The sequence below is a fragment of the Ctenocephalides felis genome, unplaced genomic scaffold (assembly GCF_003426905.1).
Source record: "Ctenocephalides felis isolate EL2017-DRISC unplaced genomic scaffold, ASM342690v1 CF-g0.4_SCAFFOLD_03573, whole genome shotgun sequence".
Lineage (NCBI taxonomy): Eukaryota > Metazoa > Arthropoda > Insecta > Siphonaptera > Pulicidae > Ctenocephalides > Ctenocephalides felis.
The window spans coordinates 3,163,894-3,190,086 of record NW_020539727.1 but is presented as its reverse complement, the minus strand read 5'-3'; the positions used below and the strand labels follow the sequence as shown (position 1 = coordinate 3,190,086).

At 29.2% G+C, this 26,193-nt stretch overlaps 1 protein-coding gene and 1 non-coding gene across 2 annotated transcripts in view; one reads left to right on the top strand and one right to left on the bottom strand.

Moving 5' to 3' along the window:
- Positions 1–26,193, bottom strand: part of LOC113389303 (opsin, ultraviolet-sensitive-like) — a 367,582-nt gene that overhangs the window by 263,963 nt on the left and 77,426 nt on the right. The gene's annotated exons all lie outside the window — the stretch shown is intronic.
- Positions 23,659–23,731, top strand: Trnam-cau. The gene has a single exon. It is a non-coding gene; the product is annotated as a tRNA-Met (tRNA).

Below are 26,193 nucleotides of genomic sequence, written 5' to 3'. Positions count from 1 at the left end.
CTCTGATGCGTTAAATGATGATTTTTCATCGGACATTGAGGTAATTGAATAAATATCAATTATATATATATATATATATATATATATCTATATATATAGATATAGAATATATATATATATATATATATATATATATATATTTATATATACTAGCAACGAACTCCGTTTCGCCACCAGATGGTTTCGTGAGATAGATGAAGAATTTTTTTTATTAATATTTGAAAAGGAAAAATTTGATTTTATTATACAACAGTAATGAATTTATTTCGATTACAAAAATGAAGTGTTTTTTAGTTGAACTTCTCTAAGTAAATGAAAGTGAATCCGCAAATTATCCGTTTCATTGAAATGCTCTTTGGTAAACCACATTTTTTGTTTTTAGTTCTGACGTTAACACAAACAAAGCGGATGGTTTTCCAACTCGTGAACAGGCAACGTATAACTGCCCATGTGAAAAACAATGATTTTTTAAATAATCTATTTGGAATTTATCCCGCAAACACTAAGCCGCATTGGCCTTGCGACTTGTTAGTTGTCATGGCGAACGCAAGGCGAATTGGAAATTGCAATCGTTTGAAGTCAAACGGAATACCAGTCGGAATCATTGGTATGTCACCAAATCGCCAGCAATTTTTGATTGAATGGTGAAATTCAGTGCGTGTACATCATATTTCTTGGCGGCAAGAATTGCTTGTTGACTTAACCAAGCATAATTCTGATAATTCTCACTAATGTCATTACTCGAATTTTTAATTACGGTGCGTGAAGTTTCAGCAATTTGCATTAGGGCACGATGCCATGCCACTAATTTTCTTAGCTATAAACCTTGCGGAGCCCGAGACCTTTCCAACGAATGCATAATTGTCGAAATCGGTTCGTGCGTTCTGGAGTTAAATCGTCAGGAAAGAAAAACCGACTTATTTTTATATATAGAAGATATCCATTAATTAAAACTATTTTATTGAAGTAAAATGTTTTATTGTCAAACGTTTCGGGTCCTGATTTGACCCATCTTCAGTGCTACATTAAAGGATTACAAAGTTAAAAGTTAAAATGCAATAAAAATACGAAGATATAAATAAAAAATGTGAAATAACTTAATACGTTTAAACGATATGTTAAAAAAAATTATTATAAGACTAAAATATGTTGTTGTATCTGAAGGTAAGACACAACTAAAAGAATTGAAAAATATGCAATAACTCACCATACAAATAATTTGAAGAAAAAACAAAAAACACGGAAAATTTAATGCACCAATTACTATACAATTTTCAAAGCACGAATGTTAAAAACTATTAAATTACAATAAAATAAATGAAAAGATTTTAAAAAAAGAACTCTTCTCATCGAGATATGTTATATATTTGGAAAAAAATTCCTGTCTGTTCATCTCGATACCTAAGATTTGTTTAAAATATTTCTGTATGTTTCACATGTTTTAGTTCTGTGACAAGCTCTGCAAGAGATAGTTGGTGTTTTTTGTATTTTCAAAAATTATATGTAATTTAAATAAAATATTAAAGAATGTGTAGTATATAAGTAACTGTTTTAAAATTATACTGAAAATGAGGCATAAGCATAGAGACATGCGGTTTTTTTTAAACAAAAATTACTAAATCATAGAATATTACAAAATGTTCTTTTTTTTCGCTGTCATTTTTTAACCGGAGGGCATCAAAGTCGGCCTTGCAAAATCGATCTCTTTTGCGGTGCCACAGATAAATACGTTGCGCATCGCCTGAAACAAAAAAAAACGAAACTACGTTGAAGAAGAAGTTTGAATCCCATCCCCCTACCATAATGAAAAAAAAGCGACAAGGAAAAAAATGGCAGCTATTTAAAAAAAAGTGTCAAAAAAGGTCTTTTTTGGGGCGAGAAGCTTTGCAAAATTTTTTTGCGTAATGTTAAGTTGTTTGAGGTAGGGGGACTAGGTATTGCAGTGGTGAACAAATTAAAAAAAATGCAAGTCGATCCGACTTGTAGTTTTTTTTTAATTTGTGGCATCGCATTGAAAAAAGTCAATTTGAGAAAAACGTATTTAAAGTTTTTAATATAATGTACTAAATACACCATTTAATTTAATGTACTAATACACCATGGTGTTCAAAGGTACTGACACATTAAAAAGGTCATGTGCATGAGGTATTATAATGAAAAAGAGAGCAGCATACAATAGCTCGCGGATTGATGAAAAAAACGGTTTCAGAGGATCATACATATAGATATGTATTATTATGTATATATTTCTATAACTTCGTCAAAAAAATAGATATTGGGATGATTTTTTTTTAAATAATTCTAAGGTTTTTAGCTTTCACAATATCAAAAAATCTCAAAATCGAAATAAAATAAATAAAAACCGAATAATCCCCTTAATTTAGAAATATGAACAAATAACACTCTTTTTTGCACTAATTTATTAAATAATAATTTCACAAACGTTTCGAGACTAGGTTTGTTTCATCATCAGTGTGTTATAAATTTAAAATCTAAAATATGGAAACCTATATTAGCATTATGTGTTATCCGTTACAAGTCGTTCACTGTACTGTTACACGTACGTATATATATATATACGTACTATATATATATATATATATATATATATATATATATATATATAATGTACAATAAATTAAAAACCGTCATCACTTATCTTGTTCGATCGATTCCTGCAAATGAAATATTCCTGAAGTAAAAAACTAAAAAAGAGAATCATTTTATTTTAAACTGCGGTTTTTAAACGAATGTTCCTTTAATTACAGATTCCGAATGCCAATTTTAATCAGGAGTAGCATTTGACATTTGTCAAAGAACGAACACCTCTGATAAAATCTATTAATGGTTTTTCGTTAAAAATAAGTTTCTAAAAGAGTTCTATTTATTGGCAACTACAAAACTGACAGCATTATGATGTCATACTTCTATTATTATGACAGGTTTGTGTTTCATGTTACCTCTTCTGGAAAAACATTATTTCATAGTTTTATTTCGTTAACTTACGTTTACTTTTTTAACGTCATCAGTTTGATGCTTTACTCTCTCTAAATAGTAAATTGTATAAAAATTATGAAAATTCATTTTTAACTTCCCGAACAAAAAAATTATGTTTTCGACTTGCTAATTCTGTGTTTCTTTACAATTTACAAGTTACAAGTCATTCTGGATCGCTTGAGATCAAATTTGAAAAAAGTATATGTAAGTATGTGTGTAAGCGAACTGATCTTTTATGTTTTCTAGGTTAAAATATACTTACTTATAAATACAGGATCTTCAATAAGAGCATAGATTCATAGTAATTAATCATTTCTAATTGCACCAAAGCATACATACTAGAGTGAGAGTTTTCATTTGTTTTTAATGCCAAACAATGTCTCAAATATTTTTACGTCAAACAATGACATTTAGTTTTTTGTAATTTTTTCCATTTATTTTTGCAATATTACTATATTTTTATAATCACATACATCCTAAAAATATCCTTAACAAACTTCAGAAAGATTTATCAAAATTCGAATAATCGTTTAGGAGCAGTATCCTTTTATACATCAGAAGAATTTTATATAAAGAAGAGCGATTTTGTATTTAAATCAAAATTTAGGCATGTTTATGAAATTTCATAAAAATTGGCTATTCGATTTTCTTCTATGGAGGTTGTAAGAGTCTATCATTTGATTTAAGTTTTAGTTTAAGCTGCCAATCATTAGTATGTCTACAATGAAAACTTGATAGATTTTATAATTAAAACACTAACAGCTTGTAATTTCCTAACTATTAGCAAAGTTTCCGAAAACTTTGGGAAGTATATGTATTGACTACTGTCGTACACTTTCTACATTTTGTACTTAAACATATCTTATAGATACATATAACTAAATAGCAAAGAAAATAAATGAGCAATTTATTTCATAATTGATATATTATTGAATAATTGATAAATTATTCATCAATAATACAAATTATTTTTTTCACAATATATACAGTATATACAGAAGGTTGTGTATTGTATGGCAGCTTTATCGATATTATTTTAGTAAACTAACTAGTGGGGCGCATGGCATCGTGCCTAAAGGAAAATTGCTGGAACTTCCCGTACCAAAAATTATTATTTCTTCAAAAACGATCAACATTTTTGAAAAAAATTTACTTCGAAAAAATTAGATTTTTGAGAAACTACAAATTGCACAAAAAATTACTTTAAAAAAAATAATAAAAAAATTTTTCTTCATTTTGACATATTTTAGAAGTTCTGAACTTTTTTTCAAAACAATCGTACTGCTTTAACTGCATAGAAACGAAATGTAAAAGCGCGTAAGCGCCGCGTCGCCGTCTAACGAATAAACATTGGTACGGAACCTATAGGAATGTAAACAAAATTTATACTTATTGTTAAAATCTCTATCAAATATCTGATAATTTGATGTGCATATGTCTAATGATAATTTTTGACCGCCAAATGGCATTTTTTTTTACTAGATCTTCGAAACCACTAGACCTGCCTCCATCAAAATTTGATCAGTTTTTCATTTCAATACAAGTAAAATGTTTTTTGAATTATTAAAATCGGGCGCTCCGTTCTCTTAAAAACTGAGTTATCATTTTCGGCACTTTTTGCCCCGTATCTTCGGAACGGCTAGACCTGCCTTCGCCAAAAACTAATCAACACGTCTTTTTATCAATACAAATTGAATGTTATTTGAATTATTCAAATCGGTTGATCGGTGTTCCAGAAAGCGTCGACAAAAATTCCTATGGGTTCCGTACCAATGTTTATCCGTTAGACGGCGACGCGGCGCTTACGCGCCTATGCGGTTAAAGCAGTATGATTGCTTTAAAAAAAAGTTCAGAATTTCCAAAATAAAGAAAACATTTTGTTTCAAAAAGTCTTTTTTTTTCAAAAAAAGTAAATTTTTGTCAAAAATTTATAGTTTCTCAAAAATCTAATTTCTTCAAAATATTTTTTTTAAATATTAATCTTTTTGAAAAAAATCATTTTTGATACGGGAAATTCCAGCAATTTGCCTTAAGGCACGATGCCATGGGCCCCACTAGTTTATTTATAAACTGGTTGGATTCGAATTGATATTTTTATATTTTACACATTTATGTATTAAGTATGTGTCATTTTTTTAATTTTTAAAGAAAAAAAAAATATAGTTTCAGTTCAATGACAAAAACTAAGTATAAGTGGTTTTTTGCGTTAAGCCAAGTTGCATGAATTAAATATTGAGATTTATCTATAAAGATAAAAATTTTAACCTTTATTTTGAAAATAAAGTTGTAGTTTTCACTAAAAACTAAATCATTGCGATTATCAATTGATATCTCTCATACATTCACAATATCTATTAATTATAACACGTGCTTGCATTTTGCCAAACTTTGAAGAATTGTTTAATTCAACGACTTTTCGTATGATTATAATATTTTAGAATATTTGTTCCTCTAGAATCTAGAGTCTACTAGATAATGCTTTCAATCGCTTCTGTAAGTTTAATTAAAAACTCAGAAATAATTTTGTAGCATTTAATTACGACAAAACCGTTCTTGTCCAAAACTTATCAGCTCGATTCACAACTTTATATCTTTGAAACAGTTTTCAAGATTTTGTAACCAATTTTTTAAGAAAATTTTGCACTTTTCTGCTCATTTTTAAGAAACGGCTCGGAAAACCGTTTACAAAAACTGACCAACACGAGTACTTTTAGAGTTTCATCCAATGATGGCTTTGAATATTTTGAAATCCGTACATACACACACTTTATCCAAAATTGGTTACAAACTGTTCAGAAAGACTTAAGACGTCGAGAAAATCAACAATTCGGATTTTTTCGTGAAAATATAGGCTACTTTTTCGGAAAGTAGTGGAAAAAGACCAACTTTATTATGAAGAAAATATAAAACAAATAGTCAGTATGTGCGTCACGTAATTATGGAATTTATTAAAACTCTCTCAGTTTGTTGGGTTATAAATTATAATTTAACCCTTGTAGCTGTAGACTGTATGAAACACTAATTTGTTGGTGTAATTTATGTATTTGTTGCAAGTTCTTATAACACTAATGATTTGTCACTAAATTCTAAAAAAAGAAGATATATTTATTGATTACTTATTACATATGCTGTTGTACTCGGACTTTAGTTTTATAAGTGAGAAAAATAAGTACGATCCAAATTCCGCTACCACCTCTACAGGGTAGCAAACATCCGGTGTAAAAGCTCAATGCCATGAAGATTGCCGCCTTCATGGCCGATATAATATAATAAAAATACGTCCGAACATGGTAAAAATCAGAATGAATTATAATACAGAATTATGTATTACTTTCGTAATACACTTTCCGAAGTTGATTGTTTTATTATTTAGAGACTGTTGGACTCATTAATACTTATTAATTTCATAAGACTCCTTATTTCAAAATTATTAGCAAGAATCTATGTACTCTAGAACAACTTAACTGTTCAATAATCTTAACGATGGAAACTTTCATTCTCACAACTTATTTCTGCACTACGTTTCACGTTCATTATAAATATTAGAGTATGTAACATTAAGAGAGCTGAAAAGTTTTCAGTTAATAACATCAAATATTGAACTTAATCAAGTTGATGTTTTCAAAAGACTCATATTAATTTCTCGTTAAATTTAGCTTTTATATAGTTTAATTCTATTTCTCTACTTTATGAGTTTTAATATTTGATATTGCGCCGTCTCTAGTAACTTCTGTGATATGGCAGAATTTATATAAGATTTAATGTATGACTTTTCAAAGCTTGGCATTATATTTATTTTTCTCATTTATATATGGGAAGTGCACTAAGTGCGCATTTCTATTGTCAATGAAGCACGTGAAAAATTACTAGTAATAGTAAACATAAACTAGTTGGAATTGGTTTATTGGCAGCAAGTTACATACACTTCCCGATAATTAATCGACTTAATCAATAAAAAATAAATTAATTTATGTGTAATCAAAAGTATTCCGAGTGGATTTATTGCACATAATTGAAAACGAACGAACACGTTAACTCGGAGTATTTTCTCAAAGAAATTTTTTTGTTTTGAAATCGGTTCAGACGTTTTTGTGCAAACGTCGATGAAAGTTCTAATTTTGACAAACGCCAAAAAAACGACACCGATCTTTGCAAACTTTGACGAATTTTTAAAGTTAAACAAGTTGCCGTAGGGCCGTAATATTTTAGTATGATCTAGAAGACTATGGTATCTACCGTCAAAATAATAATAATAATAATCGTCGAAAAAATTTATTTTAACACTTTATTACAAGAAAACGAAAAAAAAGATCCATCTAAAATGTCATGAATACAAGCAATGACTTGATAGGCTTTATTACATATACCAAAATTGGGAGTTAAATATTGAAAGTCGAATCATTTTACTTTACATTTCAGGTTTTCAAACGCGCCAACCCATTGAATCTGTGGCGCCAATATGGATTTTTCGAAGATACTTATTTGGACAACATAAATCAGCACTGGCTGAGTTTTCCTCCAGCAGGAAAATTGCAGCACCGGATTTTGGCAATTATATACGCTGTGATTATGGTTATAGGACTCATAGGAAATTCGCTGGAACTGCTTCTTTTTGTAAGGTAAGAAGTTATAAGACTAATTGCTTCCTCATTTGCTTGAATTTTCCTAGAAATTATCTGTTTTTGCCCAAGAACTTGGGCATATTGGATGAATATTTGGCTTTTGATTTTTCTTTATGGAATTATCCAATCGAATACTTAGGAACCAATTCTGCCGCATAACAGAAAAATGTTATGGCAAGGCCATGTTACGTCAAAATGTCATGTATTTGCTGTGCATTCAGGCGTTTTACACATAAACTGCAACGTCACTCGTATGTTATGAAGCTGGATCAGAAAGACCCTGTTACTTGAGATTGTTTTTTTCACATTTGTGCGATTCTAGATTAGGTTTCATATTTGAGAACCTGAAAAATAGGCCTGACTGCTCAGCAACGACATGGTTTTGTCAATATTTTGTGTAAAAAGTTTTTCATATCATGGCCTTGCTTTAACATTTTTCAGTTATGCAGCAGAATCTGTCCCTTAATTTGTCCCTATTATCTGAAGTTATATCAGAGTCTCGGGTTCAAATCCGTTTTGGACAATCTGATATCATGCAGTAGTGAAATTCATATTTACTTCAAAATATAGATCAAAATATATATCAAAGTGAAAAGTCTCTCCAATATTTCTGTAATAATAATAAAATATGTCATTACCATTAGAGAAAGCGTAGGCAACCATTGAGTTGCCTTTTAATCCTTTCCACTCGCGGATTGCAGAATTAATACGTATTTTGGCATCCGAGTGGAAATATAATACAATATATAATATAATCCTGCTGATTAATAAATTTTATAATATTCGTTCACAGAGTGGATTATATTGAACAACCCCTAAATAAATTTTATTTTCACAATTTTACTCAACATGTAATTGTAATTAAAATTAACATGCATTCATTGATTGCTTCTATTTTTTTTTTACTTTTTCGCTGGCGATACAGTCTCTTTGAACAGCTGTATTATCGGTCTTGCCTATGAAAATAATTTCCACTTTAATAACCTCAAACATATATAGTAACTACGAATATTATAAATTACTTTAATAATTTTACGTTTCTAACGCGTCAGATTTTTCATTTGTTTTATTATTTTTACTATACAATTAAAGCAATCATACTCGCGCGACACGACGACCAATCACAATCGACCCGTAAAGAAATGATATTATCGAGAGCGAATGACAAATCATTGGCACTCGACCTGGCCTTTACGCTTTTCCGTTGCATTTGTACAGATGTACTCTTTAGTACTCTTTAGTCGCGCCTAAAGAAGTTTTACTTCAAAAGCTTTACTTCAAAAATAATGATATGAATTTGTATTTGAAGTGCCTACATGACAATTTTCGTAATACACATTTCGTAATGCTGAGAAAATTGATCAATTCGTGGAAGAGAAGGCAGATACTGTGAATTTGTTATTTCGAGCAATGCACATTTGTGCCACACATGCTTTTCTTGATTCATATAAGATTTCCTTCGAGCAATCGGACTGGAAATAAGAACGTGAACAGAATGCGGTTGCCTCAATGATGTCTACTGGACCATGAAAAAATTCACATTGATAAAGAAAATCCGATGATATTACAACAAATACACTAAGTGTTTACAAATTCACCGACAATAAGTTAAAATGATTATTGATTGTGATAATAAGATACTCATTCTTCATGAAATGACTAATTTTGTCATTAAATGAGACTTACTTTGAATTAAAAGTTTCTACAAGATATATTATATCCCAATAAAGAATTATAGATTATTAATTATTTTTTATATGTGATTCCAAATAAAATAGTTTTCATTTCTATTTAATGTCAGGTTTCCCGAAGAACAATTGGCTGCGGTGTAGAAACAGTATACAATATATCAATGTCTACATTTATTAAGAGATGTTACACGAATTCACAGTAGGGCTATATATATATATATATATATATATATATATATATATATATATATATATATTGTAGAGTTTCGAACAAGAATCCAAAAATAATACAAAATAAAACAACAAGAAAAGTTTTTAATAAACAATTTCTTTATTTAATTATTTGTTTACTGTCAACGTTTTGGAACTAGGTACGTTCCATCTTCAGGACATCTGTCAAGAAGCATGATCTTGATGAGATTTAAGCAAACAATATGTTTAGGAATAGAAAATAGATTTTTCTTAAATAAGAAATTAATTGTAACAAATAATAATGTACAGAAATATGATAATATGATCAAAATGAAAATGATAAAAATAAATGAGTGGATTATCAGAACAGGATATTAAAAATGATAGAAATTTTTTATGAAAGTTATGGAAAAAATTTTTTAAGAAAAGTTTAATGATAAAATTGAATTAATTACCTGTATGTTTGAATATACGTTAGCACTTTTTCACTAAACAAGAATTTTTAACAAAAAATGAATTTGTGAATTATTTTTCCGCCGAATAGTTAACTTTTGTAAATCAAAATTACTAAAAGTGTTGTCTTTTTAAAAATTATTATTTGAAAACAAATATTGTTTTCTCGATGTTATACTATTGGCTTTTGGAAACTAACTAACTGAATTTGATGGTTCATATGTAACACGTGTAAACACTTGAAACGAGAACTGTGAGATTGTATGTGTGTGTTTTTTTATGTTAGGGTGTAAATACTTAAATTATTGAACTTAAAAGGAAGTCGATATTAATTGTTTGTCAAAAAGTGTAAAAAATTTAAATATGAATCATGTAATAGGTTGTGATCTGATCTAATGTTGACACTGTTAGAAACATTCATGAGAATAAGACAACTCTCCGCGAATAATCTCCTAAAGATGCAACTTTCATGATATAAAATCTTTGGAGTGAAATTAAATGAATGGGCGTTTTCAATAGAGTGTTGTACTAGGGTACTTTTGAAATTTTTTTGTTTATGGTGGACCACACTTAGTTCATGTTGTGTCATTCTCTTGTGTACATATTGCGAGGTTTGTCCAATATATTGAAAAGCACAGTCATTATAAGAAACAGAATATACTACATTAGTATTGAAATTGGGTGGGGTAGGGGATTTAATGTTCGTAAAGAATTGGTTGAAGGAGTGTAAGGATGAGCCTGATACTAAAATGTTTTCTTCTAACAGAATTTTGGCAAAATAATAATATAAATCTTCAACGTATGGCATGCTGCAGTAAATAAGATTGGTGTTTTTGATGTTGGTACTGGTATTGGGAGAATTAATTTGTGTTTTTAAAAAAGTTCGTCTTTTTTGAATAACTGAATGAATGAGATTTTTTGGGTAACCATTTTCAATTACAGTTATTTTTACTAGGGATAAATTTTGTGGATGGAAAGTTTGGTGAGACAACAAAATAGCATGGTCTGTAAGGGAAATAATAGTGTTTATATTTATATATGTATATATATATATATATATATATATATATATATATATATTAAGGTGATTCTTAATAAGGATATTTTTGATTTTCCTTGCTTATGCAAATAGCATAATAAATCAATAAATCAATTTATCTCCAGAATATTAACAATCGTCATTTCATTTCGAATTCATTTTCAAAAAAATAGTTACCCAAAATTGCGCAAAATTGAAAAAGTGCTCCCGTATAGTCACAGTCTAAACGCATTTACAAATAATTCTGTGCGACATTTTCACTTATACTGTGCTTAGCTTGGCGGCATTTTCACATTTTTCAATAGTTTTCACAAAATTGGAAAAGTGCTGCTCCAGTACATAAACAGTCTAAATGCACTTGGCTAAGCATTTGCACCAGAGTGGCGCTTAGACTGTGCTTAGCCTGGGTAATTTTTTGAATTTTCAATCCAGAATTACAAAAATATTTTTTGAAAAAAAAATTAGAAATATTTTTTTTCTTCCAAAAGCAATTATTTTGTTGAAACAAGCAGAAAGTTCTTTTAAATCGGACGCTTAGTTCTCTCAAAAACTGCCATTTTTTAACATTTAGCTCTGTATCTCCAAAACCGCTGGGCCTACCTTTTCCCCTGAAAAAACTGAATGTTTTTGGATCATACAAATCGGATGATTCGTTCTCTCAAAAACTCGATTCCTATTTTCTGCACTCTTTGCTCCATATCTCCGTAGCGGCTGGACCTGCCTTTGCCAAAAACTAATCAGCACATCTCCCTATTAATAGGAATGGAATGTCAATACAATCTTCAATTTTATACTATCTTCTTCATATAATCCTATTCTTTTTTTTTTCTATACTTCTTAACTGATCTTCATTCTTCTTTACTATCTTCTCATTTCATCTTCTAACCACATGTTTCTTCTTCTTCTATACTTCTCATTTGTTCTTCTAAATTCTTCTTACTTCAATACATTTTTAATTCTAACTCTCTAAAATATTATACATTTTGATTTTACATACATATCTTTTTATTACAATTCATTATTCTATTATTATTCCAACTTAACTAGTTAATATTTTTTCAAATTCTAGCCGAAGATTCGAACTCGGAACCTCCAGCATGTGAATCGGGAACGCTACTCTTGAGCTAATACCGCCACATATAATTCATTTGAAAAATTTGATAAATTTTATAAAATAAATATTTACTTAGGAAGAGGAGCCAAGAAACTTTGGTTAGAGTTTGCGGACTATCTTAAAGTTAATATTAGGAGCTAAAACTTTCAGAGATTTTATTTTTATTAATTTTGAAGCATTTGAACCCCTGGGAGCAGAGAAATTTAAAAATACCCATTTTGAGGGCCACCCTAATATTATTCGTATTAAAGAATCGTTTTTAGTGATTTTTATTTGAAAAATTAATCACATAAAAATTCTTATCACATAAATGTTTGATCTATTTCTCTACGTGAATAGAATTATGATGATGACTCATCATTATCATTATATTTTATCAATTATTTCATTTACTTTTAATATACACTGTTTTTGCCTTTGTTGGCAAACTGATTTATTACAGCATATATAGCTGATGATGAATTAACATTTCTTAAAGTTTTTGCCTCTCCGGAAAATTTTGTAGGTTTTTATTAATTTGTGCTGATGCTCGTTGGAGGCCCTCATGACCTCGTATATTTGAATAACTAATTCAACAAAAACTTTTTTCAATTCAAACTTTTCTACATTTTGTTTATTTGTTCTGCGTGCCTCTTAATCTGTATTTTTCTTGTATTTAATTTTTCTTTTATTTATTTTTTTAAGTATTTCTAAACTTTTTGCAAAAATTTCTTACATCGTCCGCAACGTTGATACTAGTATTTGAAGATCAGCAGCAAACTGAGTTTGATTCGTCTTTTTTCACAATTGAAAATTATGACAACCGAGAGGGAATAATTTTGTACAGCATTCGCATTTAATGTGAATATTCTAGGTTTCATCATTTATCATTTTCGCCAGGTTTATTGCATTTAATTTTAAGTTTTATAACTTAAGTAATAAGTCAGAAAAATTTGGAAGATCTCTGCTTGCTCAGGACAATTATAAGGGGGCGTCAATCAATCACGTGATCTATTTTTTAAGAATTTTTGGACCTCCCTTTTGAACCTTTGGTGATACGAGGTGATATTCAAAATTGGGACATTGGGTGGGACATTCGAGGACCAATACAATATGCGCTTTTAAAACCGAACGAAAAACTCGAGTTGGAGGAATATTGTCAGTAACTGGATAAGTTACAGACAGCATTTCGAAAAAGGTTGGCTATGTTTATTAGGATACTGCCCCACAACCACAAGCTGATTTAGGTACACCTCAAAAAATTGCTGAATTAAGGTGGAAACTTTTATATAACCCACCATCTGATTCCCAGAGCACCATCTGATTTTCATTTATCATACAAAACTTTTTTACGAGCAAAAAATTAAAAAAATAAAGAAGTTCGGCATTTTTTTCGAAGAATTGTTTTTTTTTTTAAGTCTTTTTATAGCCAATAAAGACGCTCGATCGCTACTATAACGTTTTCGGAGAAGTTCGGATCATTCGGAAGAACTCGCTATTGCTCGGTAATCATTGTGTTCGTGGTAAATTTTGTTGTGTCTAGGTTCATGAACAAAGTATGTTCTACAAAATACGTAGCCCCAACGTTCTACAAAGAATGCAGACGTTTTTTTAAGTTAGTCTACTAAATAAAGCGACACAGAACACTTTTCTTTTTCTAGTGTTTTATATCGGAGAAACTGGCCAAAACCTGAGTAAACGTCTTCATCAACATAAAACAACTCAAAAAATCCGAAGCAATTTAAGACGATGTTAACCGAGCATATTAAAAATTTAAACCATGATATGGATTTTTTCAACCCCAAAATTTTACATTTTGAAGAGAACATAATTAAGAGAAGATTCGCTGATGGGTTGTTTTTGCAATTGCATAACAACAGGGTCATAAACAAACGCTTCGACAATACGGCCCTGAACGAAACAAAGACGTGGTTTCTTAATAGCGTGTCAAAATTTCGTAAAAAATGACAAGATCCCATCGCTTTTTGAATTTCCCTTAAAAGTTGAACACATGCTAAAAACTGCTTTAAGAAAATATGTAACATTTCTATCTTAAACTCCGAAGATTAAATACATAGTTTTGACAACTTGTTAAGTTATCATGGTTATTAGTGTGTTTTACCATTTGTGATGTTAAAAAATACATATTTTATCAATGTGCACATACTCATACCATGGATTAATAATAGTTTCATATGCTATAATAGGAAACATAATTGTAAGTGTTTTATTATTATTAATATTATAATTGTTTTCTTATGAAATTTCTTACATATTATTTATTTAGTTTTAATTTTAAAAGTTAATTTGATTACCACTGAATGATGGCTAAGATGTTAGCCGAAACGTATGGATTTTAAATAAATAAACTTTTAAAAAAACTCTCATACTATTTTTATTGATGTTACGCCCGAATTTTAATCTCAAATTCATAGCAACATATATATATATATATATATATATATATATATATATATATATGTTAAAGTAGTTAATTTTGATGTTGAGAAATATGAGTAAGTTCTTCAAGGGCATCAAATAAAAGGCAAAGATTTAGAAGTTAATCTTTAATTTTTCCAAACGTTTCGACATAGTATTTTATGACATCATCAGTGGATATAAATATGGTCTTACATCAGTAGCTAGCGCAAGGAACATAATTTTGCACTATCATATATACATTAACTTGTTTTTTTTTTATATTAATTTGTTGAACAGAGTATAGCAAAATATTTGTGAAATATATAATATATTTTGCACAAGAACGTAGTTTATGTGACAGAGCCCGAGGCTGTAGTCCGAGCCCGAGCTGTAGTAGTTGAAGAACTTACTCATATATATATATATATATATATATATATATATATATGTATATATATATATATACATATATATCAACATCAAATTCAAGACTATTAAATATATATATATATATATATATATATATATATATATCTATATATATTTGTAATATTTTTGCAGCTCAATCGTCGAATTAAGAAAAGATTAAATAACAAAATTATTTATTCCATTAAACGTTTCGACACTTGATGTGCGTCATCATTAAGTAATCAAACCAGGAAAAACAACAGATAAAATTAATTATGATTGAACACTAAATTTGTGTAAAATAATAAAATACTATTATATTAACAAACGAGAAATTGAAGGAGCACATATTGTCCTCCTGTATTGTGAGTGTCTACAATGCACCGCTATTAATAACATAAAATATATGATGGCAAAATATGTGCTCCTTTAATTTTTCGTAAATATTATAAATATGTATCAACGTCGACAAAAGTATCATATATATATATATATATATATATATATATATATATATATATATATATATATCATAGCATTGCTTCATTTGCTGCAGTTCTCTTTCTACTTTTTAAAATATAAAATATTTTGCATTACATCTCAGCAAAGAACATGTTCTTTTCCACTTGTCAGTCACTTGTCTCGAACAATGCAAGGTTCAGTAGAGCGCACAACAAAGGGTAGAAATGGAAATTCGTGTAAATTGAAATGATGTTCGATGAATGATATTTGATGTCAATAAATAGACTTTGACATTATTCGACAGCCCTTTTACTAGTACTTCAAAATACAGGATGCCTTAGAACTTAACGTTAAGCCAAACCGGGACGATAGTATTGACCTTGAAAAAAAATTAAAATTTTCAAAAAAATCATTTTTTGTCAAAAATTTCAAAATTTTCAAATTTGATTTTATCCACGTTTTGAAAAATTTTCATTTTTTTTTTAATTTCAGTTTTCAGTATTTTTTTTTGTTATTAAACGATGTTTTTCTACAAAAATATTAATACAGCATTATTATGCAATGTTTTGACTTGATGTAACAAAAATTTCAGAAAAAAAAATCAATATTCCCAAAGTTATAGCTGTTTTTGTTGACCCTGTTTTGAAAAACGGTCCTGGCGGTGACCATCATAACTCCTTGGAGATTCATCTAAAATCAATCAAATTGAAAAAACAGTTTTATGAATAGTTAATCCCGGGCCGGATCGAAGGTTTTCTTTATTTTGCAAAAATTAACAAAAAGGCAGCATCAGAAAGCAAAAATCTAGATTTTTGGGTAAATAATCAACAGTTAATTGATCTTAAAAAATTCAAATTTTTGAAAAAATAAAAGTCCTTCGATCAGGCACGAGTTTATTATGTATTCTAAAAGCTGCATGAATTTCATCAAAATTTACTAAGTGGTTTTCGAGTTACAGTGGTCACCGTTTCAAAAAACATAGTTTTGAGAAAAACGCGTTTAAAGTTTTACATTGGATTTACGTACAGAAATTCGAATTATTGAATTACTTAAACCAAGTCATCTATTTCTGGGCCATATAATAGTTCATCGGTCATTGTGCAAATTTCCAAAATTTCCATTTGCTGTTGCCGACGAAGCATTCTAGCCTCCAGAGTGTTCTCGTTGGCGCGCTGATCTGCCACTTTCACACGTGCAGCATCCAATTTTTCAGCATATCAATGGAAATTATACCCACAATTAGGTTCTAGGGTATCTATAATCAATAATAATAATTATGTATATGCATTCAGCAATTTGTACAATAGTAAAACTAGTATTCACGGTTTCTAGGTATATTTTTTACACTAGTTGGTTGAAGCTTTTAATTTTTTCTGATTATGGATTTAATCTTGAGCTACACATCTTGAAAGTAAATTATCATTGCTGAGATAGTCGTAAATCGGTTTGAAAGCGTTTAAAACATCAGGAGGTGAGGGAGAATGATCTTGAGTATAAGAATCGAGCTCTCCACTTGCGTCAACGCGCTGGTAAGAGTCCAATAACTCAAAAAGTAATCATCGGATCAACTTGAAATTTTCAGAGAATATTTTCAAGATGTTACCCTTAATGAAAATGCAAAAAAATAAAAATCGATTTTTCAAAAATCCCAAGTACCCCTAACCCCTTAAGGCACGATGTCATGCACCACTAGTCTATTTTGATATTGAATTAAAATCCTGTTCGTTAAACTTCAATTTAAACACACCTCAATTGCTATAACATGTTACTAATCCTCAAAATGTATCAAATTCATTTGATGACATGTGATATTAATCACAAATAACGCATTTATGGGATTATTATTTGATCTAATTTAAATTTAAATTGATTTCTCATCAAAAATACATAATATATAATTTTTGATACATAAAACTTAATACCTACTAAAATGGGATACATTAATGTTTGATGTATAAGTAAATGTAGGGAATTAGGGCATATACAAAGTCTTCCTTTTGGTGTATCATTACACATATTCTCTACAACGAAGTCATTCATTCATTCTCATTTTTATATTTTCAATGCAAAACCAGCTTAAAGACTTTATTTTCAACTTTTTTGGATTTTCAGCTTTCTATGGCTTCTGTCGGAATGCATACCTATTATTCGCTTAATTCTTTGTATATTCTTTGATGAAAGCATGTAAAAGGACTACGTACAAAAAGGACATATTTTTCGCTACAAATTAATTTATATAAGAATTCGAAGAATTGTTATTAAATTTTCCTCAGGGATTTAATTACTTACTAATTTAATTACTACATTTACAAAATTTACTAAATTTTTTTAAATATTAACAAAAAATTGCGGCATATGAGTGGAGAGAGTTAATATTTACAAATATCAAAAATAATGATGACTGGCAAGTTTTTATTGCAATATAGTATATTCTTAACAACGCTTGGTGCGAAAATTAAAAAAAACTGAATTGAGAATACTGTAAGATGCTGCACCTGTATGTGTGGTTAAAATTTTTCGTCCACGTTTTCGGGCGCACGGATCAACCGATTTAAATGATTCAGAAATCATTCCATTCCTATTGATAGGGAGATGTGTTGATTAGTTTTAGGCAAAAGCAGGCCCAGCTTGTGTTGACGAAACGATTGTTTCTGGGGAATTTTTTTTTATTTCAAAATTTAATTTTTTTAATTTTAATTTCCAAATAATGAAACACAAACAGATATGTGCTATAGCACATATATGTGATCCTCCTAGAAAAATAACATTGCTCGCAGAAAAGGGTTATTAGGGGCTGAAATTATAGTGAATTTTAGTAATTGCAATAAAATCGAGAATATTTTTTTACATATTTTTACGTTTCAAAGATTTCTGAACATTTTGGAATATCTGAGAAAAATTGTGTTAATGTGTGTGTGTGTATGTGTATATCCTTGGATACAATTTTACGTCCACGATTTCGGGCGCATGAATCAGTTGATTCAGAAAACATTCGATTCGTATTGATAGGGAGACGTGCCGATTAGTTTTCGAGGTAACGGAGCGCCCGATTTGAATGATTTAAGAAACATTTTACTTGTATTGACGAAATGAAGAACTGATTAAATTTTTGGAAAGTCGAGTCCAGCGGTTTTGGAGATACAGCAGAAAAAGTACAAAAAATAGATATTTAAAAAGCTATAAAAGCTGCATTTTATGCGAATATGATTTTTGTAACGTTTCTAATATTTCCCGAAGAATTCTAATGAAAAAAGAACATTTTTGTGAACAATTTTATAATAAAAAAATCTAACACATTTTTTTAATAGTTCTTGGGGTCTCGTCGGATAATGGAAAAAATCAGAATTTTCTACTCTTTTTATTTAATTTTAAAAATAAGAGGTCGGATTGACTTTAGACATTTTATTTTTAATAATGACTTATTTAACTTCTGTACCAATGTTCAGTTCTAATTTATGGTTTATTGAATTTATTTTGACTGTTTGAATTTGAAAACCCTGCAGCGTTTTTTAAATACGTGCATGAAAGATCACAATTAATTTTTTATCTTTCTCGATTTTGGTATCAAACGACTCAGAATGACTTACAACGACAGTTAACATAAAATCAGCAAGTCGGATTTTCTGGCAAAAACATTAACTTCTCTTCCTGGAAATTAAAAATCAATTTCGATTCTTTTATATCCTTGCCTCCGGAGTGTTATAAAATTGCTATAAAAAACGTAATATGTTCTAGTAATTCATTTTTCCGAATACATTTCCATATCGATAATTTTGTTACATTCATATTCAGTTTTTATTGATATTTCTTGTGAAATATTTTAGAATATTTATGCATTGGATAAATCTCAATCACATTTGTTGGATATTTGTTTTCATTGTTGCATCCAATTTATATATGGGTTCTGACGAGAGTAATTAAATTTGAAGCGAAATATAAAATACACAAATATTACTATATAAAATAGAAAATTTCAATAAAATTGTGAAACTAACATTTGAATCGTTCATTTTATTAATTAAAGTTTGTATTATTGTGTAAATTTATAATCCATTTTTTACAGAGATAGTGACGAGAGAGTAAATAAATTAGAAGCAAAATTTCATATTACAAATATTACTTTAAAAAATGTAAAACTTAGATAAAAGAACGCAATAAAGACTTAATTTAAGCATGTCATTAATAAAATGTTGACTGATTATTTTTATTCTTCGAATGTTTAATTACGGTACGGGAAGTTCCAGCAATTTGCCTTAAGGTACGATGCCATGCGTCCCACTAGTTTTTAATTTTAAAAGAATTTTACCAAATTTTTGCTAAAATATTTAACTAAGAAAAATAAAAATTTCATGGACACATTTTTTACAAAGATAACAATGTATATAAGCTTGATCTGACATTTCATCAAAAACATTTATCAGCAAAGTTGGAATAAGAATTGATTTAATCTATTTCTGTAAAATTGCTTTTTTAATGAAATTTACATTCACACTTGCTAGATTTTATTTTTCACTCTTTTGGAGGGTAATTTTTCAGTTGGTTCTTTTCACCCTACCCAGATGTAAATTCCTAACTTAAAATTAAAAATACATCTTATACAACAATTAAATAACGTACACAAGCAAATTATATTAAGGTTTCATAAACTAAACAACAGTGCTCACAGCCAAAAAAACTAACAATGAAATATGAAATGAAAGAAGATACTTTTGTTACAGATTTTAAAACATAGCCGTTTATCTCCTAAAACCTACTTTGCTTGAGTTAAGGTTGTGGCTGCTCGTATTTTAATTTACTAATTTTTTATAACTTTGCTTGTTTTTGAGATTTTGGTGGTGGGCCTTTTTACTCGCGAACTTTTAAGCCCCGCTCTACCCTACTGAAATACAATAGAAAATATATTACATTTCTGCTCTTGAATTATCTTCCGATTCAAATAAAAATCTAAAGTTTCAAAAGTTTATTTTTCTTAAACAGGAACTTTTAAAGGCAATAACTTATTTTCATGATATTTTCGAAAAACAGATTTTATCAATATCTTGAATTCTGGATGTAACGCATAGCGACTTGTTCAGAAAATCTAATAGAAAATCCGGTGTAAACGATTTTATTATACTTGATCAATGCATAAAGTAATTTGTGAACTTTCTCAATTGGCAAAACGTCGTTTTAGTAATTTGATTTATAGAATTGAAAGGTCTTCAATTATATTTTACAGAGTTTTTCGATTATTCCAGTATTGTACAGAAAGTAAACAAATTTATGGGAATTCTATAATAGAAGACAGTAGTATAATACAGTAGATTTTTATTTAAAAAACAGCTATTGTTGTGCGTGATTTCTTGTTTAGAGTAATAAATACGAATTTTAATTATTGATAAAAATATGCAACTGCTTTACGTTCAGATAAAATCAGTAAAATCAAATTGTAAGCTTTGACATTTGAACGGGAACAGTTGTTTCACTTGTCGTGTAATTAAAATTAACATACATTCATTGACTGTTCGTTTTTTTGACTATTTCGCTGGCGATATAGTCTCATTATTTGAGCAGATGTAGTATGTGTTTTGCCTATAAAAATAATTTCTAAAAATATATAGTAACCACGAATAATACAAATGATTTCAATGTACTTACGTTTCTTATACGGCACAGATTTTTCATTTGTTTTATTATTTTCACTATATGCGGGGACATACTACGTATACGCATACAATCAAAGAACATGCTTACGCGACAAGACGACCAATCACAATCGACCCGTATAGAAATGATCTCATAGAGATCGAATGACGAATCATTGGCACTCAATTCGAGCGTAACGCTTTTTCCGTTGCATTTCTACGGATTTACATCCTAGTCGCGCCTATAGAAGTTTTACTTCAAAAATTATCCAGTCGGTAACCAACAATTATATTATTCTTTAAATCATTCATTACTACATTATCAACTTATATTAGTCACAACATTTTGCTTTTAATTTTTGTAAAAATTATTTTATCTTCTCAAACAACTTATCATGACTTGCACTAGTAAGGAACGATTATTTAATTTTCTTTAATTTTTTTTAAAGTATGATCACTTTCATACTGATCGAATAATTCCAATGTTATTAGAGGAAAAAAATTGAAGCTAAATTAAAATAAAATTAAAATTAGATTTATTTAGAGAATTTGATTATCATACTTGCAGAAGTTTCATTTAGTTATTAAATTAAATTATTTTAATAGTATTTTGTATGGTTTATTAATGTTCTTATTATGTTCTGTGCAACTGTAAAAACCTTGGAAATTCAAAATACTTAATTTTTTATAATTTATTTTATATGTTAATGCATATTGAACAAATAATTTAAACTATATGGAAAAGAAAAAACAACTACACGCAGAACTTTGAAAAATAATTAAATATACCCTGTTGTAATAAATGTCATTATTTTGTTCTACAAAATAATAAAAAATTCAAAAGAATAAAATACATATATTAGTATAATAATTGTTAAATGCAGTCGATAATTTTAATAGTAGCCACTGATATTAAAATATTGTTATTGCTACTTGCAATTTGGTAATATTTTGTGGTATCTTACTATTAATGTCATAAAATGGTTTTGTCAAATAAAATACTTTTCAATTCTTTTGTAATATAATACATAGCACATATTCAAATTTATATTAATTGCATAAAAACAAAACTCAATTTTACATACCTGAAGAATAAGTATGAATGAACTTACAAAAATGTTATTTACTACACATTATTTTACTTTTATAGCTATCTTTATTTTTTGTTCAAGACCAAAATATCATATCTTCTTACATATGTACTGAGATATGTGCACGAATATGTACTGATGGAATATATATCAGATATCTACAATCTCTTTCAATATGCTTGGGAATTCACCGGACTCGAATCGATTAAACATTATCCAGACGGGAATTCCCCTGTTTAACAATGTATATTACATTGTTAAACAGATGTAATACTTAGAAGCAAATATTCATACCAAGAGTCACGGATTTGTTAATAACTTGCGTAATGTATCGGGCAGAAAATTAAAGAAAAACTTTCCGTATGGTAAAAATTGCAAAAAAGCTAAATTGGCAATTTGTAGCTTCCCGTGGAGTAAGTTCTTGTATCGCCCAAAAATCAATATTGAAAAGCTTTTAGCATATCATCACGTTTCGAAGGTTTCTGAATATTTTGGCATAACTTAGACAAAATATATGTGTGTGTGTGGGTGTATGTATTGTTGTGCTTCATCCAGCGGCGGAGCCAACAAAATGTAGGTTCTTCCTGCTGCTAAGTATCAAGCTGGTACCAAACTATGAAGGCGAATCAGTAAAACAGATGAAGACCTTTGATGTTTATGTTTATTTCATGATTCTTGTACACTTTTCATATAACTTGAACGACTGAACTTAAATATAATTTAACTTGAATACGACTGAACTATATTGAAATTAACTCATACTGATCTTGGCTCATACTGACTCATACTTTCTGTTTATTGCATCATCCAGAACCTTAAATACTCCTTATCGGTATGACGCAATCGTTTTCTAGAATGTTCGTTATGCGTCAGAAACTACGCTTTACAATCGTTAAGGCGCAGTTTGTGATTTTAAAAGGAATTTTATCAACGCTTGCAAGGTTACTGCAAGCTTACATAGTAGCTATGAGTAACATGGATGCGTTGTTCATATTATGAGCGTTATACAGTAATTTATAATATTATTTATAATTATTATAAATGGGTGAATACAACTACAGTATATATGTATGGATACAATTCTCGGATCAACCGATTTCAGTAATTCCAAAAACATTCGATTCCTACTGATGGGGAGACATGCTGATTAGTTTTAATGGCAAAGGCAGGTTCAGCCGTTTGGGTGATAGGGAGCAAAGAGAGCAGGAAATAGTAATAGAGTTCAAGAGAGAACGAGGCACCCAATTCGAATGTAGAAGTAGAGATTAGTTTTTGGAAAATATAGGTTCAGCCGTTTTGGAGATACGAAGTGAAATATGAAAAAATGGCAGTTTTTGAGAGAACGGATTGTTGATTCAAGAAACATTCCATTTGAACTTATGGGCTGAAGAATTGATTAAATTTTTGCTAAAGCAAGTTTCAATATTCATAAGGACAAAAATGACCAGAATTCATCGAAGTCAAACGTACTATTAAATTATAGCAGTGATGCACAACAATTCATATTATTCGGTAAAAATCGTCCACATTTTGTATAGTACCGAAAAAAGCGCAGAGTAAACTAAGCCTCGGTAGCGCAGTAGGCAGCGCGTAAGTCTCATAATCTTAAGGTCGTGAGTTCGATCCTCACCCGGGGCAATTATTTTACAATTCACCAAATAGTCAAAAATTATATCCTGTTAATACATTGAGGGATCAATTCTGCCGCACAACAGGAAAATGTTTTGGCAAGGCCATGTTATGAAGAACTTTCCATACTAAATATTGAAAAAAGCCATGTGGTTAGTGTGCAGTCAGGTGTATTTATCAGGTGGTGAGATATAAAACTCAACCTAGAAACCGTACAGATGTCAAAAAACGATATTAGATAACAGGGTCTTAATTTAAGGGAATTATATTAACCTTCCGTCGGTCGGATATTTTTTCACCTTCGAACGGTCGGAAAGGTCTGGCTGGACCACCATTCATTTTACATGCATTTATATGGGATAAATGAGTTTTTGGTGTCTTATATATTAACGATTATTAGTAGTAAATATTTATAAATTCAAATGAAAACGAAATGAGGTGCGTCGCCTTTGAAATAAGCTGTAAAACTCAAAGTTAAAAAATATAATTTCACTACAGGTTCGCCAAAAAAAATTTCGAACGCGGTACGGGTAGAAAAATTGTTGATAATGTGTACATTACTCATTCGATCTTCAGTGTTTGCGATTAACAATAAGTTTGGTAGGTTTTCAAAGAACTCTCGTCATGAAAATACTAACATTCATGTTACAACACGTAGCAAAGAATATATACAACGAAGTTTGAATAGAAAATGCCATGAAAAAAGACAAAATACTGGTTTACATATATCAAAAAGCGTATATTTCATACAAAATGTATGGGTGGTCTAGACAGACCTTTCCGACCGTTCGAAGTATAAAAAAGTTAATATCTCTATAATTATCCTTCTGTACATTTTCTCGTCCTGATTTTTTCATTGATCGACAGCTAATGAAATTTTAGGAAAAGTCAAAAAATTTCAAGTCGATAAGATTACTAGAAGTATTTTTTTTTTAATTGAAGTCGAAAAAAGTCTGGCCAGACCACGCCGACCGATGGAGGGTTAAGGTGCCATTGAAATGCATTAATATAATAAACATATCTATGGAGCTGTAATTGTGAGTTCAGAGATTTGAAGATATATCAAAAAGCTGGATAGAAGAAGCTCTATGTATGGATATGACATAAGGAAACCTTATTAAGAATGAATTTCCATCTGCAAATCGCTAGTCAATCCTTTGGTAGTGGTGAAAAATTGAATATTTACGTTTTGCGGTGTCAGGATAGATGCTCTGAAAGGTTTTGTAAGATGTCCGATGGCATTAAAGGGTTATTTACTTTTCTACGGTAGAATTTTTAACACGAATATGTACTGTCACCAATTGGATTCTCTAGCCTAAAGGATGGGATTGCTTAGAAGCGGCTAGCTGTGGCCAGTAGAAGAAAAAATAGACTTTAAAATTTCATTTTGAAAGATTTATTTTGAGGATAGTTTTTTCATGTTTTTTGGACTTATTTATTGATAAATATTTGTAATTGTTTCTATTAAAATCAGTTAAATACCAGTGCTAGTGATTTTGATCAATATTATCAAGCGTTTATTGAAATTTTGATTACTTACTTATTTTCGTTCACTTTCGCATAATAAATGGAATAGTACTATTTTGCAGCACTCCAAAATATTTTTTTCAAGGCAAAGAAAAAAGTTAATCTAAGACAGAAATCGCACACATTCTTAAAATTAGTACTATTTATTACAAGAAACAAAAACTCAACTGTCGGTGCTTTCTATGATAAAGTCGCGCAATAGTCATATATACTGAAGTTATATTAATTATTGTATTTCTTCTGGTGTGTAAAAACAAACAATTTTTTTAGAATAGTAGATTTTATTTTGAATTATTACCTATAGATTTTAGTGCAAATATTTAATGTATGCTTGTTGATAATGATTCCATAATTATTTTTTGCTGTCAAATATCTTACTTATTCTACCTGGTTTATCCGTATTTTAAGAATAATGGTCGATTTATAAGAAGTCTTATGTTAATGTGAGATTTGGCAATAAACTTATTATTGACTTGCATTTTACTTATTGTATAATAGTTCTATACAATTTATATTCAATAATACTTTTGCACGTTTTGAGATGTTTATTATTATAATAAATATTCTTCATAGATACAACAGAATATCATAGATATCAGAAAAATCGTAATTTGTATGAACTTTATTTTATTAATGACACTTTGTTCTGAATTGCATCAATTCCTGAAGCGCAATACGTTATATGAATTTATATGGAATCTTCAATTGAAAAGTGTTTGCAAGTTTTTGCCTATATATTTAATAATGTTATATGGGTGTATATATACCTATATGTTTTCCTTGAAGAAAATCAGAAATCAATAAAGCACAATATTTTCTTATATCAAATTATCCAGCACTAATGGTTTTTATGTTTCTCTTGTCATTTAAAAAAATATTATTTTGTACACAATCATTAATTTTATGTACTACGTATATTTCACACAATTTTCTTCTGATTCATA